The following is a 14,094-nucleotide window of genomic DNA, read 5'->3' as shown; positions in this document are numbered from 1 at the left end:
GCCTGCCACTGCCACCGAGTGCTGGGAATAAAGGATGCACCACCACTATGACATGAACTTGACCATGGCAAAAATGCATTAATTTAGAGAACCAAAGCAGAAGTCTAAAATCTAGACACCAGGACAGAAGGAAAGAGACAGTTAGTTGTAAGGGAAAGCTTGGCTGTTGAGAAAATTCAGCGAAGTTGGGATTAGTCTAATATAACTAAAAATGACTGGAAGGAAACCTGTTTCTAAAAAAAGGAATTTAGGGCGAGTATGCCCTCCACTCCTGCAGCTATGGAGAACAACAGATGCATAGACAGACGCCTGGGTTGAATCCCAGAGGGGAAAACTGAGCCTCTCATGGCAGGTGCCTGGTTTGTACAACCAGGAGCTTCCCAGACATGCCGTATTTACAAGCAGCCAATCAGGCAACTGCAACCAGGTGGGTGGAGTAGCAGACTGGATCCAAGACCCCACAGGAACCCACAGGAACAGAGCACGGGGTGCAAACAACATAACCAAGTTTTCATAATCCCAGTCCCAGGGTGAGTGAAGATTCGACTGTGGCACCTAAGACCAAAGCCAAATCCCAACCAGCAGGTTCCACGGTGCTAGGACAAACGACCGTAATTAAGACACTGCACGGTCCCCGGAGCTCTGCCAAGAGAACACGGGCCCTCCAGATGGAAGCAGAGCCGCCGTTCACTCTGCTTTCCGAAGTTCTGTAAGCAGGGTGCCCTATGTTCAATAGCAAAGTAGGAAGAACGTGCATAATCAACAGACGCTGACGTAAGATGGCCACATGATTATAATAAGGAAGCAAGGGTGTTCAACAAAATCTCGTGTATGCTACAGAAATCAGAGAAAAGTGCAGAGACCGACAGAACCGAGGGAAATCCCAGAACTGAGAAACACAGCACGTGAGATGGGAATAATTTAGTGGGTAAATCAAATTATCATAGAAGAAAAGGGCAAAATGAACCTTAAGAGAGGCCAACAACTAGCGGAATATCAAGGACGGCAGCGGAAGGACTGCCACAAGTTCAAGGCCAGCAGAGTAACTGATCAAGACTCTGTCTCAAAATAAAAGGGAAGCCGAATGGCAGTGTACGCCTTTAATCCCAGCACTTGGGAGGCAGAGGAAAGCAGAGTTCTAGAGAGCCTGGCCTACATAGGACAGCCAGCATTACAAAGAGGTCTCAAAAAAAAATAATAATAAAAATAATAAACAAGAAAGGGATATGCAGGCTGGCACATGCCTTTAAGCCTAGCTCTGAGTCCCAGGCCAGCAATAATCAAGTACACCTAGGTAAGGGGTTGGAAGATGTGTGTCTCCAGTTCGGAGGCCGGAGCACACGAGGGGAAACTGGCGTCAAACAACAGTTGAGGGCAATCTTCTGGTGAGTCAGCAGCTCCCGAACTAATACCTAAGGCCCGTTTCAAAACCACGAGGCTCGGAGGTGAAGGGCCAGCTGCAGCTGCAGTAACAAAATGCCTCAGATGGTGCCTGAGATAAGCCCGTCACAAAGCCGAGTGCTGCTGGATTCCACTCACACGAAGCATCCAATGTGCTCGAGCTCTTAACAGAATGATGACTGACAAAGGCTAGCATCAAGGACAGGCAAGTGTTCAGCAGGTATGGAGTTCTCAAAGATGAAGACACCCAAGTCTGAGACTGGGGCGGGAGAGATGCTCAGCCCCGGAGACCGCAGCAGCCCTTTTGCAGGTGCCGGGTTCAGCTCCCAGGACTCCATCAGGCAGCTCCCAACGTCTGCAGCTCCAGCTCCAGGGGACCTGATGCCCTCTTCTGCCTTCCACGGGCAACTGCACACACGTGGTGCAAACAAACTTTTGCAGGGACACATACACACATGCATAAAAACAATGCATTAACAAATAATAGTCTACAGTTCTCAGACTGATGCTATTGTACGCTGACAGGAAGTTCAATGCTGTGTGTCTCTTTCCACAATAATCGCTGTTGCAAAAACTCAACATGTCAGCAAGCATTCAGAAAGACTGTAACATCCTGTTAGAATTTCTGTGAAAAGAAGTCAGGTCCAGTGGCACACGCCTTTAATCCCAGGACCCTGAGGCAGAGGCAGGCACAGATTTCAAATTCAAGGTCAGGCTGGCCTAGCAAAGCTCCAGTGTGAGACCCTTCCAGTCTCAAAAAAAAAAAAACAAAACAAAACAAAAATAACCACCGCATATTGACAAAACAAGTTTATGTAAAAGGAACATTCTACGTAATTTCAATTTTCATCTTTACATTTTTCATCCTTCCAGAAATTATCAAACATATATTAGGATCTTTTTTGTGTATGTGTGTGTTTGGTTTTTTTTTTGAGACAGGGTCTCACTATAGCCCTGGCTGGCCTGGAACTCAAGTGACCTACCTACCTCTGTCTCCTGAGTCCTGGTATGAAAGGTGTGCACCACCACCTCGAGCTTCTAGATGGCTTTTATAGCTTTCTCTGATGGGTCACCATAAGTGGCTAACACATAATCCTTTTATTATCGGAAATAAAATTGTACCACAGAAAACAAGCACATACTAAAACAAATGCATATTCTACTTAAGGTAATTATTATAAATGTGGTATTTAAAAATAATGGAGTTATTTAAATGTTAAAAGTGTTTAAAATGAGAGATCATAGAAATATACCAAGACTAAGATGTTCTAAAATAAAATTTAAAAAAAAATTATCCACAAAGACAACTAGGATCCTAAATACATGGGAAAAAAAAAAATCAAACCTCTACACACTTCAAATATAAAGACAAAGATGGGTTATAAGACAGACGAAAGAAAGAAAGAAAGAAAGGAGAGAGAGAGAGAGAGAGAGAGAGAGAAGGAGGGACGGAGAAAGGGAGATAGGGAGGGAGAGAGGGAGGGAGGGAGAAAGAAGGAAAGGAAGGAAGGAAGGAAGGAAGGAAGGAAGGAAGGAAGGCAGGAAAGAAGGAAGGAAGGAGCTGGGAACATACCCCATGGGCACAGTACTTGCCTACAGTCAAAGGCCCTGTTGAGCCTTTCAATGGGAAGGGAAGGATGGGAGGGAGGCAGGACTAGCAAACTCCAGTCATAGCTGGACTATAATTGCACAAACAGCACATCACACGGCACGTTCCAAGAGAAGGAACCTTGATTTCAACCTTCTTAAATGTGTGTATACGTGTGTTTCTGCACACATATGTGCCTGCAGGGGATGGGGGGGTGGACGTCTGTAGACACCTGGAGAGTCCAGACTCAGGCATCAGATCCTCTGCAGCTGGACTTTACAGCCGCTGTGAACTGACTCAATTGAGTACTGGGAAATCAATCTTAACCACTGAGCAATCTCTCCAGCCTCAAGGGAAAAAAAAAGTCTTTTCATATTTAAAAAAGACGTTTCATAAAGACAATGCCAGTTGATTAAGATACAAAATTACAGATGTGTAACAAAGTTTAATACAGTTTCAGGATACAAGGAGCCAAAGTGACAACTGAAACAATACACAAATTCACCAAGACTTTCTGGGTACTTGGTGGAGAAGCCATTGTAATGAATATATAAAACCTGAACAGCAAAACATGGGCCAGTTTATACAGTAGAGAAGCTGTATGCAGCTCTCATCTTTTGGCTACTGTCCCAGCTGAGGTAGAAAATCCCTGCACATTCAGGTCGTCTGGAAGACAGGACAGCAGAAAGAACTGCAGCCAGCAGAACACACAAGCCCTTCAAGCATTTCTATTTACCAAGTCTCAAATCTGCAAGGACTGGAATCCTGCAGAGGATGTCCTCAAACCACAGCAGCAATAGCAAGACTTGCGGGGAAATGCTAACAAATAGGAAAATAAACAGCACCGCTGTAGTTACACACGGATCAAAGCACAGGAGCAATGAGAAAGTCTCCACGTGACAGCGAGGCTTTAAATCTTTCTGTTGGCGCCGCTGGTGGAAGACTCAGTGGATATGGGCACTTGCTGCCAAACCTAGGGACCTGAGTGCAACCTCTGTAAACCACGTGATGGAAGAGAGAACATCCCACGAGTTATCCGCTGACCTCCACACGGGCACCTTCCCATCTCCTACCACCACCAAATAAATAAATGTAAAAAGAAAGCATTAAATATTTCTATCATTTAGGAAGAGGAACCACACGTAATATGTTAAAGAATGAAAGATGTATTAACTTCACATAATATGAACAAAAAGCCAACTCTATAAAAACAGACACTGGGCATGGTGATCCCCCACTCCCAAAGCAAGGGAGGAAGGTCAGGAGTTAAAGGTCAACCTGAGAGATACAGTGAGACCAAGTCTCGATAAACAATTTTGTCAAAAGACAACAGACAAGACCAGTGAAATCAAAAGTGGCTGTTTTAGAAAACGGATAAGTACCTGGCTCAACAGATCATGGAAAAAGAAGGAAACATATCATTATTAGAAAATAAATGAACAGTCAGAGGAGAAGGAGAGACTCACCAGGGTCACAGCAGCAAATTTTTTTAAATACACTTTGTTAAAACTGACACAGAAAGAAACAAATCTAGGGGCCAGGGCTGAGGCAGGGGCTGCTGAGAAAGAGATGTCCCTGCATTGCACTGAAAACATTGTGGCCCTGGGTTCAGTCTTCAGCATTGCGGGTTCAATCTTCAGCATTGCAAGAGTGGGTGGTGCTGTAGGAAGCCATCCAAACGCGGCCAAAATGGCCTCCTAGTGACTGTTCCCAACACAAAATCAAACAAACAAAAACAGCAATTGTAATCTCATCAAATTTCTCAGGAAATAAGATAGTATCTTTCTCAGCTTTTTTTGTTTGTTTGTTTTGAAGTCGGTCTAAGAGGGTTATAGATTATAACCTCAAACAAATACCATCACAAGGGCAGGGAATAGCTCCACAGGTGTGGAGATTGCCTAGCTGCCAGAGTCTCTGAGCCCAATCCCCAACATTGCATAAATTAGGCATGGTGGCACATACTTTTAATCCCAGTTGAAGAAACTGGGAAACAAGAGTATCAAGAGTTCAAGGTCACCTGACTACATAATGAGTTCAAAGCCAGCCTGGGTTACATAACATTCCATCTTTAAAAAGTAAATAACCATATTGCAAACATAAAAAAAAAAAAAAATGGTAAAGGTACCAGAGAGATGGCTCAGTAGTTAAGAGCACTTGCTACTCTACCAGACGACATCATGACTCACAACAGTCTGCAATTCCAGTTCCAGGGGATCTGAAACCCTCTTCTAGTCTCCATGGGCCCAAGAGGTATACAAGTGGTACACAGACAAAGTGGGGAGGTGGGAACCTCATAAAAATAAAATGAAAAATAAACAATGGTAAAAGCCAAAAGCCAGGAGCGGTGCCTCATGCCCATATGAGCTCTAGTATAACCCAGACACACAGGAGCTCCAAGCCATCCTAAGCTACAGGGTGAGACCCTGTTTTAAAAAACAAAAAAAGGTAACATTAATACAACAACAATACATATGTGAGAACAATTTTCCAGCAACACTGTTTACTTAGGATTTCAAAACAAGTAAATACAGTAATGCTTTGAGAAGATGGGAGACAAAGGCCTAAGATGCTGAGCTCAAAATACAGGCCCAGGCCCAGGGAGAGGCTGCTCATGCTCGTGCATGGGCGGGGCCCCTGCCTGTGAAAGCCCTGGATAAATCCAGGTCTCCCCCAAAGAAAGCCCTAGACAAATCCAGGTTTCCCCACCCCCACCCCAAGCAGGAAGAAAATAGCCAAAAATCTAAGCAGGAAGAGAAGAATCAGAAATCTAGGATTAGCTGGTTCAGTGACTGTGTTTCAGGAACTAGCTAAAGATAAAGTTAGATTGTAATCTTGAGAATAATCTTGAGAAACAGGGAGTTTCCCCCCTTGTGATTATCATTGATATTTTGGAATACTGTGTTTTAGGAACTAGCTGATTATGACCTTGGGAGTGGTCTTGAGAGGCAGGGAGCTGCCCCCTTGTGATCATCACTGGTATTCTCGGAATTTTCTACACCCTCCCTGCCCCTTTCGGATCACTGGGCTGTGGTTTCTGCCCTTAAAAACTCCTTCTCCCGGTCACTCAGGGTCGAACTCTTCCCCTGCATGGGTTATGAGTCTCGGCCCCAGTGCACTGGTTCCCGTCTCATCTCATCATTAAACCTCGCGTGATTGCAGCAAGGACAGTCTCTCGTGAGTTACTGGGGGGGTCGTGTTATCCCGAGACTTGAGTTTGAGTCTCCCCACACTGGGGGTCTTTCACCTGCAGTTCCCAGGGCGTGCATTCACGCACACACATGCATGCAGGTAAAACACAGAACCCCGATACATGAAGTATGAGACTATCGGTCTCTTCCTTCAGGCTGCTCAAAGGACAAGCAGAACCATGCACAAGCACTGAGCACACCTGGAATCCAGGTTAGAAATGCTGCTCATCTCTGAAAGACAGACAGTTCTTTCCCAGTTCTGGGACAGCAAGAGGGAAGACACAAAACAAGCATGCATCATCTTTTTTATGCCAGAAGCAGAGAAGACACTTTAAAATTAAAAACAGGAAATGTCAAAAAGACAGGGGAGCAAGCCTCCAGAAGCTGCCACTGTCCAAATTTAGGAGAGTGGCATTTTGGTGATGATTAAAAGTAGCAGCAGCAATATGGGTAATATCCGCTGACTGAACACTGAGACATCCTAGTACAACCTAAAAAGAATGCACGGGGAGAAAAGCAGGTCCCCAGGGCACAACGCCAACTACTGGAGAAACCCGTGAATGCTTCCTGGTGTGGTCTTCCAAGTGATAGAAACAGGAGCTTGGCAGTTCTCAGTGGATGCTTCCAACCTTACTTAAGGAAGGAAAGGGGTGTATGACACTCAATATTCCTCCCAAGCTACTTAATTACAATGGCAAAAAAGGCTAATCCCATGGTGGAAATACCAACAGCCAGCACTTAGCCACATGAACAAAGTTATGGTGACGGCACCGCCACTGATCACCTGTGCCATATGATCCAAAACACTTGAGCTCACAAATCAGAACTGTGCAATCTGTCTCTGACACGAATCATAATGAAACAATCAGACACTTTAAAGGTATGTGAAAATCTCACACCTCAGATGCTGCCAACAGGTCACATTTGGTGTGGTGGTGCATACCTAAAATCCTGAACTTGGGAGGTGAATGCAGGAGGGTCAATCCAAGGACATCCTCTGCCACACAGTGAGATCCAGGCCAGGCTGGCCTATAGAAGACTCTGCTTCAATAAGTATTTAAATAAATACATTTTAAAAAAATAAAATAAAGTGTGTGGGGAGGGCTGCTCAATGGATAAAGCATTCACGGTGCACATGAGGGCCCAGGTTTAGATGCCTTGAACCCACATACAACCAAGAAAGCATGGTGGCTGCCAACTGGGAGGCAGAGCCAACAGAGGCCTATGCACACTGGCTAGCCCAAGTAGTTAGAGTCACTGAGCTCCAGGTTTAGCGTGAGACCCTACCTTAATAAAAACAGTAGTCATAGAGGAAGACAAATGATATCAGCTTCAGGTCTCCACAAGCCTGCACCACACACACACGCACACACACAAATATAGATGCATATACACCACACATACATGCAAATAAAACGTAGGCTGGGAAGAGGACTCAGTCAGTAAAATGCTTGCTGGGCCATCATGAGGATCTGAATTCTGACACCACCATCCCCACCCTCGCAACACCCACATAAAACACTGTACATGATGCCCACAAGGGTCTGCTGGCCAATAGTCTAGAGTCCAAGGTCCTAGCTCCGTGAGTGACCTGTCCTCGGCTAGACTGTAAGACATCATATACCCTCGCTGTAGGACACAGAGAAATCGAGATAGAAATGGGCTAGAACCTACTCTTTCCCGGCCAGCCCTCATCGGGCCAGAAGGTGCTAGGCAGGCTGCCATGGATAACTGCCCCCAACAGTCTAACTCGGTGATGGGCCTCTGTGTGGAACAACACTGACTGGTTAGACAGATGTGCCAAGTCTGGGATGAAAGTCATCAACCACTTGTTTCTCATTGCATTGAAGGCCTTCTCCAAGGAGGGAATTAATTCCTGGTACTCTTAGGCTGAGGAGTCCATAGTCCTCTAGAGCAGTTATTAACATTGTTTTACTAATAGATATGATGTCCCTCCACACTGCCCCCTAAATAACTACGTTTATGCCTATAAGGGAGGGATAAATGCAAGACTGACAAAGACACTCTTAATAGAAACCTCTGGCTGCCACACACATGAACATGTACATGCCACCCTCCCACACACACACACACAGATACACATACACAATAAGTAAATAAGATAAATTCGTGGTCAAAAACATATAGGCTGGGTGTGTAATAACTCCATGGTAGAGTGTGTGCTTAGTTCAAAAGATTCTAGGTTCAATTCCCCAGCACTACCAAAAAAAAAAAAAAAAAAAAAAAAAAAAAAAAAAAAAAAAAGGCTGCTCCAAATGACAGAGCACTAACAGCAGTGACAACTGAATTGACTGCCTTGTGATACCATGAAGGGCTCGCCACACAAGCTCCTGCCTCAGATCAGCCTCTGAAGCCACGGGTCACATTTGATGTCAGGTTTCACTGCACTGACGGCAACTGCCAAACACTATATTCTGAATTGTACTGTTTTGAGTAGGCAAGAAAAATATCGTATTTTTAGGAGATACATAATTATTAAAACAAAGGGTCATTATATACTTTATTCTTTTTAAAAAGATTTTATTTAATTTTATTTTATGTGCATGGGTGTTTTGTCCGCATTCATGTCTGCGTGAGGGTGTTAGATTCCCTGGGACCATAGTTACAGACAGTTGTGAGCTGTCATGTGGGTTCTGGGAATTGAACCTGGGTCCTTTGGAACAGCAATCAGTACTCTTACCCACCGACCCATCTCTCCAACCCCAATATACTTCATTCTTAAACAGTTCTACAAACCATCACCTGCATGCATGGTGCCATCGTAGCGACACGTCGTAATAAGTCACAGCTGGCTTCCTGTCATTCTGGCAATGTTTTATATATTTGAAAGTCTTCCCCCCAAAAAGTTTGTTAAAAAGTCAGAACAATTTAAGAGTACCATTAAATAGTTCGGGAAGCCTAGTGAACTCTGTGTATGACCTCTCTCTGGTGAACACGGGCACTCACTTGTAGAAACTAGAGAAGTAAGGCAGAAAGAAAGTGCCACATGGTTGAGCTCTGGAGGGCTCAAAGTGGTATTGAAATCAAATCAACTGCTTCTGAGCAATCTGTGATGTGAGAAAGCACTGCCAAGCGGGACGTCATCGGGTTGCTTAGGGAAAGTAAGGAGGGGCTGAAAATCTACACCTGGCCATGAAGGGGCAGAAAAATGCAAGACAGCCCTGAAATAGAAAGTAGGATGCTTACTCAGTTATCCTGATGCCTACTCCTCAGCACTGAGCAGTGAGCCAGAGTAGACCCAAGAGACCGGCTGAATAAACCAGGGTCCGTGCACACCCTGGGGCACAGAGAGCTATGAAGGAAAAAAAAAGTTTCTAGGTGATGGTGTGAACATTTAAAGCCACCTGCAGAAATTTATCTACGGCACAACACCCTATGTGTCAGGCAGAGGAGGGAAAAGTGTTATTATCAAAGAGACTCAGAAAGGATGCATAGGGAAATATCAAAATATGTTACCTATGAAGAGTGCTCAGGAACATGGTAGAGGATTAGCTCTGGAATTTGCTCTGTAGACCAGGCTGGCCTCCAACTCATAAAGATCTGCCTGCTTCTGCCTCCCTAGTGTTGGGATCTAACGGCGTGCACCAGACCACCCGACCCTTTCTAGCTATGGTTTTGACCTTTGCAACAAAATGGGAATGGGGAAACTAATTCAAGAAGAAACAAACAAAACCAAGTAGAGTGCTAATAAATATTGCTATAAAAGGGAGGGGAAAGAAATGACAATTAAAAATTCTAATCCCCCAAAAAACCCTTTGAGCAGTTTCTAATCTTATAATCCCTGTGTAGGAATCCTGACCATGGGTCTGGAGAGATGACTTAAAGGTTAGAGCATTGCTGGGCGGTGGTGGCGCACGCCTTTAATCCCAGCACTCAGGAGGCAGAGGCAGGCGGATCTCTGAGTTTGAGGCCAGCCTGGTCGACAAAACCAAAAAAAAAAAAAAAAAAAAAAAAGGTTAGAGCACTGACTGCTTGTACAAGGTACACAGGTTCGGATCCCGGCACCTACATCAAGTGATTCACAATCACTTGTAACTCCAATGACAGGAGACTAATGCCCTCTCGTTTACACAGGTACCGCACAAATGTAGTGGGTCTAAACTCATGCAGGCACAAACACATACACATAAATATAACAAATAAACCATAAACTAAAAAAACCCCTGACCTTGAATTACTTATTGTAGTTTGTTTTCAGTTCAAATCTTGGTATAAAAATTCTAAAAATTATATCAATATGCAACAGAACAAATAGACTGGGAACACTGGGAGTCAGGATTCTCACTGGGGAAGAGGAGAAAGGCAAATTGAGAGTCCAGAAAAGGAAGGCCCCCGGTAGTTATGCAGTTGTGACTTCTAAAATATCTACACAGCATTAGCTGCATCCACAAAGGGCCTGCCAGAGATGACACCCCAATACCAACACCCCTAACACCCGTCTTCGATTCCAAGGGTCACTTCCTGGGTCAGGAGAGTGACCCTGTGGCCCTGAGTTCAATCAAGGAACTGGAGGAGGAAGAAAAAACAGAAACAGCATTTCCCACTAAAAAGGGAGCCAGGGCATCTTGAACAAAAGGCTAATTCTATAGCTGGGGAGGGCCAATGTCATTCTTTGGTAACCTGGGACAGAAAGAAAGTCCCCATAGTTCTGTGGTTGGGTCTGACGGAGTCCCGATGGGTCATAAATAATAATGTACAAGCAGAGGAATAAAGAGAATGATTTCTTAGAACGTGGTTATTAACGGCAGTGGGAGAACTAAGGGGAAATCGTAGTTTCACAACCGTCTGCTTCAACCAGAAGCATCACTAGGCATCAAAATCTAGGAGTGAGGTCTGACGGTCCAGATACCCCCACATGACCTTCAAGGGTCTATCACAGATGACTTACCCATCATTCCAGGGGTAGAAATACTAACTACAGGGTGAGAACTTGGACCATCCCCGAACCAGATAATAAATTAACCACTAATAAAGGTCAGACAGTTATTGTGGGTCTCCAGATGAGCATTCTGCTCCAGTCAGAAATTTACACCCTGAATCTCATTCTATGGAACCTTCGTAAACTCAAGACGGGACAGCATTTCCTGAAAGGCAAAACGTAACATGTGTTCTTCAGTGTCAACAGCATTCAAGAGGAAGGGTGAGACTGTGCTGCAAACACGGCCAGGCATAACCGAAGGCCCGTGGTAAGGGTGAGGCTGTGCTGCAAACACGGCCAGGCATAACCGAATGCCCGTGGTAAGGGTGGAGGGCTGCTGTCCGGTGGAGCACGAGAGGGATAAATCATTTTACCCAAACTTGTCTAAATGAGGATGAGGATTCTAACAACGGAGCTGTATCAGTTAAATCCCCACATGCCAGAAATACACCCTGGCTGCAGAAGAGAATATGGATGTTTTTAGGAAATCCACGCAGAAGTGTCACTATATAAATGGCAGGACATATGCAACCTACTTACGGAAAAGTTCAGGAAAAAAAAAGTCACGTGAGAGGAACTAAGAACACAGACTGGGCAACATGCCTCCCTCCCTCTCTCCGCTGTCCCTGCAGCTCTCTTGAAAGCTTTACAGAGCTTTGTACTAACTTCAGAACAAGCAGACCAATAATGTCGAATATCTGTGAGGGTTCCTACTAGGGGTGTCAGCTTGACCCTCATTGCCCCCACCAGCTGCCTCACTTCTGCATACCAAGTTTGGTCAAGGCACCAGTTCCGGCTCTAAGTGAAACTAGTGGTATGTGTTAAATACTAAAGCATTAAAGGGATCTTAAACAAACATTTGAGAACTCTGGGGATCTACATCGACATAGCTGTTGCATTTCGGTGCTACCATGTGCGAGGTGAGCTATGGTGTCCAGGAATGTCTAATGCATCTTCTGTTACAGCAAACTCAAGGGCATCCAGCAAGAGAGGAACGGGTAAGCAAAGATCCATGCACTCTGTAGGAGACGCTCTGAAGTGGGGCAAAGGGAAGCTCCCAGATGGCCACCAGCCACCAGACAGCAGTGTGTTTGGTGAGGGTTAGTACCCCCATCGCAAGTCAAGGAACACCTATACATCAAATGAACACGGTTTACTACAAGGTACAGGACAGACCAAAAGAGAGCCTGTGCCACTGTAGTGTCTGTGTGAAGGTTCCGATGCTGTTTACGTGTATAGTGAGTACCCGGAAACAATGGCCCAAGGACAGGCAGAATGCTGCCACCAGGGATTGAATCTAGGACAATCAGAGTAAGGGGCACCACTTGTTTATATTCCTAAAGGATTGTGAGCTGTTTTTATGATTTTTAGGAGCCAAATATTTTGTATCCCGAAAGCTAAATTTTCAATGTTCTTTTGATGAGATATGATCTCGTCAAGAACACCAACCAAAGTGGGGTCAGAAATACTAACAGCCTTCTCTCGGCTATGCTTGTTCAAGGGCTTGGGTTCTTCTAAGTTCCGTGTTTTTCATTTTTTAAAAAAAATAATTAAATCAACAACAATCAATCCTAAGGCAGTCGTCATCCAGACACAGAGGATGCAAGATGTGTCTGCCTCGCCAAAAAAGGTAACAAGCCACGTGGCTAACACAGACAAGAATTATGGGCTAATATAAGTTATAAGAGTTAATAAGAGAGCCAGGCAGTGGTGGCGCACACCTTTAATCCCAGCACTGGGGAGGCAGAGGCAGGCAGATCTCTGTGAGTTCGAGGCCAGCCTGGTCTACAAGAGCTAGTGCCAGGACAGGCTCCAAAGCCATGGAGAAACCCTATCTCGAAAAACCCAAAAGAAAAAAAAAGAGTTAATAAGAAGCCTGAGCTATTAGGCCAACAGCTTATAATTAATGTAGTAGACCTCTGTATTTCTTTGGGGCTTAACAGCTGCAGGACTGGGCAGGACAGAAACTTCAGTCAACAAATGGTGCCCACGTGGACAACTGCATCCACATAAAGCCTGAGAGAGCTTGGGAAGTAATTCTAGACAGAAAAGAATAGAGTTAAGCACAGCTTATTATCTCAGCAGTTCCTTGGGTGGGCTCTCTTTGCTAGAGACAAGCACGCATATCATTTAAGAGAGGCTTCCTTGACTGGCTTTAGCTGTGAAACCTTGCAGCTCTTTTAAGAGGCTCTGCCACCAAACACTTAAATGGTGTTTATGAATAGCCCACAGCATGCTTCTTGGTGGTAGCAGGGACCTTGAAACTCCAAAGCGTTGTGGCAATAAACTTAGCTCCCACCAGTACTTCTGCCATGAGGCTAGAATCTCAGAAAGCTAAAAAATGGGGTGGATCCAGGGGTCAAAGCTATGGCTATAATGCTTAGCAAATTAAAGACTCACGTGGTCAGAAAAAGAGAGATATACCATAAAGATAGATTCAGATGAAGAAAACCTCTAAATGGTTTACAGTGTGTTTAAAAATATAAGTATACTTGGGAGAGAAAAGAAAAAGGATAAAGTCCTTAAAAAAGAAAGAAAGAAAGTAGTTGAGTGTGGTGGCACACACCTTTAATCCCAGCACTTGGGAGGCAGAAGCAGGCAGATCTCTGAGTTCAAGGACAGCCTGATCTACAGAATGAGTTCTGGGACAGCAAAAGATACAGAGAGAAGCCCTGTCTCAAAAAAACCAAAAATTAAAAGTAAAAATAAAAGAAATACAATTTAAAATAAAGCCACATAAAGATGGAAAACACACAGAGAATCTGGATACTATGTGTTATTATGCTCTCTTGGAATTGTTTGAATGCTGAAGAAGGAGCAACAGCTGCTAAAAGACATTTGATTATAAATGTTGTTGGATTAATCGAACATACATATTTTAAAAATGCTTTGACTTCAAAATTTAAGTCAAAAGATAGGTTACTTTGGAGAAGAGATTTTGTTTTTGTTTTCAAAGGAAATGAGAGGTTGTGGATTCA

The 14,094-nt window shown here is 44.3% G+C and overlaps 1 protein-coding gene across 2 annotated transcripts in view; it reads right to left on the bottom strand.

Annotated features, from left to right (window-relative positions):
* Nucleotides 1–14,094, bottom strand: part of Ipmk (inositol polyphosphate multikinase) — a 33,582-nt gene that overhangs the window by 16,449 nt on the left and 3,039 nt on the right. The window lies entirely within an intron of this gene.

This window comes from Arvicola amphibius, chromosome 9 (assembly GCF_903992535.2).
Source record: "Arvicola amphibius chromosome 9, mArvAmp1.2, whole genome shotgun sequence".
NCBI classification, from domain to species: Eukaryota; Metazoa; Chordata; class Mammalia; order Rodentia; family Cricetidae; genus Arvicola; species Arvicola amphibius.
Note: the sequence above shows the minus strand (reverse complement) of the source record. Positions and strands in the feature narration are given on the sequence as shown.